Source organism: Branchiostoma lanceolatum, chromosome 14 (genome assembly GCF_035083965.1).
Source record: "Branchiostoma lanceolatum isolate klBraLanc5 chromosome 14, klBraLanc5.hap2, whole genome shotgun sequence".
Taxonomy (NCBI): Eukaryota; Metazoa; Chordata; class Leptocardii; order Amphioxiformes; family Branchiostomatidae; genus Branchiostoma; species Branchiostoma lanceolatum.
Genome location: NC_089735.1, coordinates 8690863 through 8695894, shown reverse-complemented (window position 1 = coordinate 8695894; position 5032 = coordinate 8690863). Strand labels below are relative to the sequence as shown.

Genomic DNA, 5032 nt, shown 5'->3' with positions numbered 1-5032 from the left:
ATGCTATTTAGTCCAAAAGTTGCCCGATTTCCCCATTGATTGTGACAGTTATATGTATTAATTTCCTATCATAGAAATCACTTGAATGATAAAAATGCCTCCACCATTGCATTCTTCCCAACACCTACCCAAATACCAAGTATAACTACAATCCCAGTCATAGGTTCTAAAGTTGTGCTGATCACAAATATCCGTAAACACGCACACACACACACACACACGCACACACACACACACACACACACACACACACACACACACACACACACACACACACACACACACACGAGCTCACAATACCTCTATTTTTCATGGAGGCAATAAAGATACAGAGGCTAGGTTCAAGTCAAATCTTTTACCTCAGGAAATCCTGACTTTATTGGCCTGGACATACAAACGATTTGACCTAACAAGTTTCAGTTAATCAACATATCAATCTCGGTGGGTTAGTCGGCATATCTGTTTGAAACCACGTTGTTTCACAAATCTCTCTCATCACGATATTATGCTTGCAGCATGGTGAGTCAATCCCTGTGACATGACTCCCGCTTCCTACTCCATCCATCACTGTCACACAGGCCTTCTGCACCGGCAGATGTTCGCTACATCCGAGGAATTCCATGTGTGTGGGGGGGAGGGGGGCACTACATCCGGGACCTGATCTGTGGGGAGGGGGTACTACATCCAGGCAATGCTGTAGTAACAGAAATAGTATCATTACAGGTAAAAATTTTGAGACTTGTATTTCTTCCTTTTTTTTCTTTCAGAGTTCACTCTTACCTCTAGTTACAGCTTGTAGTCTAAAATCTTGACTGCATGCACTACCGCCTCTTTCCTCTCCGTCCAAGCTACGTCGTTGTAAACTTTCAATGATCGCATCGTAGTCTCCGCATTTTAAACTTGTCAGACGATTCCCTTAACGGCATACCGAATATGAAGTTATAATCCAACAATTTCCTCCACATAGAAGAGAAAAATCCTTATGTTGTGCTATAAAACCCCAAACTGTCAAAAAAAACAGGTGGGATTAGCTCAACACGAAAATAATTTCCGGCCAACGTGTAACAATGAACGCTAGCAGATTAGTGAATCTTAGCAACAACGACAGGGAATATAGTCAAGGGGGCTCCCTTTTGAGTTAGTAATATCTCCCGTGGATCCATTCAGCATGGCCTCTGCTTCATTTTAACCCCCTGACTATCAACTTAGAACACATCGCTGTCAATCATCGTCTTTTGAGAGTATGGAAAACAATACCTTGGGTAGTCATCTTCATTGGCAATTATAGATTAACAATCAGACTAATTCCTCCTTACTAGCTTTATCATCTCAAATCTAACTTTGTTCCCAAACTAGTCCCATCCCTCCCCTTTCTGTGCAGTACTTTCCAGCTCCATCCGTCGTCAGTAGTCAACACGCTAATCCCTCCCTGCCTCCCCCATCTTTGCAAGTCCTACATCTTGAATGCTAAACAACCACGTTCTGTCCATCATGTTATTGAGGAAATCCACTCAGTTACCTTAATTTGATTCCGATGAGAGAGCCCAGTGGGCCACTTAGGGAACACGGACTCTAATATTTTCCCCGCTCACTTTACCCAATTTTCCAACCGTTTTCTAGGAAGTCCATCAATCAATGTCAAGGGTTCCTCGTTGGAAGCGTAGATGCCCGACGGTACACCGAGAAGTGCAAGTTGTAGTTTTGTGATTGAGTGCTGTACTGGGACCTCTCGCTTGATTGAACGGAGGTCTAACCGGAAATGACATAGTCGGTGACAATGTATACATTAAAAGCTCCTCGTGGTGGTGGCATTACTGGAAAGCAAAACGAACTCTCCCAGCAGGTTTTTTTTTTCAGACGACGAAGGCAGCATTTACCAACTTCCATTCAACCTTGAAGATTCTAGAAAACATTATGTCTTGCTTTGGACTGCCTGAGTTCACAATCTAGTACACACGTATACTTTGCAGCTTCAAACGGTCTAAGAAACTCCAGAATTATTCTCTGTTGTCTTCTGGTGAAAAAAAAACACGAATAGGATCTCTAAGCAAATATATCGGTGGCAAGGCAAAAGGGTCACCGATAGATTTGCTTGGAGATTTTTTTTAAGCCACCTTGCTGGATCTGGCAAGTCCAGTGGACACGCTAAACTTTTCCATTAACTCCATGTATGGATATTTGGCAGAGTGCGCTTCTACTTGCACCGTGGACCTGAGTGTACTGTTACAGCACAGACTCTCACCTACGTGACCTCTTGGTTAAAACACTTCCCTAACACCAAACATATTTTCCATCAAAGAGTGATTCGTGCAAAGAACCACTGGATGTGCTGGCACGCTTCACGTAACCTTTGTCCCGATTTTTATTATTTGGAACGATAACCTTGGCCTTGTTTTTGGTACCTGGTCCAGAATGATTGTTGTTGTTTCTTGTACTGGAGACAGGGAGTCAGAAGAGTTGGAGGAGTTTCTGTCTGTTTTGGTAATATAGAGAAGATGTTTTGGCGACATGCTGTGTCTATCGGAGAACTTCCAATTTGTTTAAGGTACCAAAGCATGAACTACAGCTGTGTTTTGGTCCAATTCTGGTTTCTGGCGCCTGAATGAGACCGCGTTGTGGTGATATTGCAATTTAAACAATGCGGTGAAATGTAGCAATCCTGCCTGCAAGCGTCCTCACAGCAGCTAGCATCTTTGATTGACTTCTATTGGAAAGGCCAAAGGATAATAAGTTCCCATATCCGTGTCCATCAATTTTCTTGTTGACTTTAGGAATTTCACGGACCTTGAGTTGGCGCCGAATTTGCGCGAAAATCCAGGCATCGCCCCGGTGAAGAACGTCCGCCTGGTTATTAAAAATCGTTCAAAATTGCCGCTGGGAATTCCCCCCGTCAGAATCGGCTCGCCTACAGGTCACGGCATCTGAAAGAAGAGCAATTAAAGTGTATAGAATCAAGAAAAAAAAACGTTAAGTAAAAAAATATTCCGTAAATATTACACCTATGACATTTTCACAACGAACACAAAGGTCATGAACACGAGATGTATTTGTTTCCAAATCGATGATTTTGAGTTGGTCTGAAGTTTTGGTAAAAAGGCCAGAAAATGAATTATTCCATGCAGTAACTTGTGTCATCAAAAAGTACCTACAACGGGAATGGCCAGCTAAATGGTATACTAAATAGAAGTGACAATAATAACGTTAATGTGTGTACTGCAAACATGGAAACATACAAAAGAATACCTTCATCTGTTCAAAGTTTTAGTAAAACTCGACGTATCAAATTCATTTTGTTTCATTTCATTTCATAGTACTGTATGGCTAGACGAGACTAAGTGTCACCTTCGTCTAGCAATGGTTTTGTGTTATAAATGATTACTATGATTCAAACACTGCTACTGTGAAACATTTCTTTCGATGAAATAAGGAAACCTGCAGAGTCTCACGCGTCAGTAACGAGTCAGTGACGCAGATGATGGAGCATTTACACGTCCCCACGTGCGTTAGACATCAGTGACGAGGGGGGCAGAACGTCCGGCGACATAACGACGTTAACTCAAAAAGGTATTTGTTAATGACGATGATCAAAGCACTGCACTTACACACTTGCCATTCTCGTGTGCGGAAATGGGCGACATGCCCGGTAACTATGCTCTCATTACCGGTTGGAAACTTGCTGATATGATCTCGGAATGCATGACAGAAACCCACACTGACCGCACGTAGAACTAGAAAGTCTTCTAACAAATTTCTAAGCCTTCATGCATGAGACAGACATATATATCTATTCTGTAACCGAACGTTAAAAGAATTGTATTTATCACAGTATTCTTCTTGTTTTTGCTAGTGTGACAAATTTTCATTTGCAATTCATAGCGCTAATCATCATTTATCTAGCCTAAAAATTTCTTGTTATCCTAAGTCAAGATTGCAACCAATGCGACAAGCAGCCCCATTACGACATGCACGATCAATTACGGAGTACTGGCTGTTGATTGAAATTGCAGTAATTGTGTGGTACGAATTTATGTCAACACAACAAATACATACATCAATACAAGAGGCTGCTTTGTCGGTCCAATTATTTATTGTGCTTCTGATTTCGTTTGAAGGGCGTCTGTTGATTGGTTATAATCATTTCACCAATTAGCATCTAATTTGAAGGATGACTGTTGATTGGTTATAACTACATCAGCAATTAGCATCACGCGGATTTCCATGGTGCTGAAAGACATTCGTATGTTATCTTTTATTTAAATCTCAGACAAATTGCAGACGCACCACTACCACTATTACCGTACCTTACCCAACGCTTTTTATCCTGAATTTGTCACTATTCAAATTCTGATCTCTGTTTTATTCCAAAGTTAGTTCTGTCGTTAAAATGCACTTCACGTCTAACCAGCTGGTAACGTAGGCGAGGGATGCATTTGAGGTTCAACGCGCACAGCAAATTAGCAACTACCTGTTGCCGCTAGAACGTGTTACTCTCAACTGAGATGATAAATAAACACTTCGCACATTCTTTCATTTAATTAGTAATTAAACTTGGTACCTCAAATTTATCTTGAACTAACCTAATTTAGCATGCCTTATGCACACTAGTGTTATATAAAACACAGAGCCATGGCTTGTAGAAGACTGATCCATGGGACACATGGACCCCTCTCCTTTATTACGTCTATTTGACAACACAAGACCCACTCTTAACACTCCTCCCTCCTGGGAGTAGGCAACGTCCACGTCGTCTGTCACAAATCGTGCTTAAAAAATCAAAACCATGGGTAAAGATATGATAACGGTACTGACTATCAGTACAATACTCACAAACTTGCACAATTTCGTTCTCGACGGGACTGTGACCCACACCACTACCGCCCACTTTACACAAACCCCCACTGTCCCATGAGAGACTGTCAAACGTACGTGAATACCACACACTAATGCACCGAATCCTATTCCTTGTTAGTTACATCTAGACTTTAACCAGACGTATCCGCAGTTAGGGTGCCTACGAGGCCCATTACTGGTC

At 41.7% G+C, this 5032-nt stretch overlaps 1 long non-coding RNA gene across 1 annotated transcript; it reads right to left on the bottom strand.

Annotated features, from left to right (window-relative positions):
* Positions 1–340: 340 nt before the first annotated feature.
* LOC136448705 (uncharacterized) lies at positions 341–2023 on the bottom strand. The gene is made up of 2 exons (XR_010757913.1): positions 781–2023; positions 341–694 (listed from the first exon to the last, which is right to left on the bottom strand). It is a non-coding gene; the product is annotated as an uncharacterized lncRNA (long non-coding RNA).
* Positions 2024–5032: the final 3009 nt, after the last annotated feature.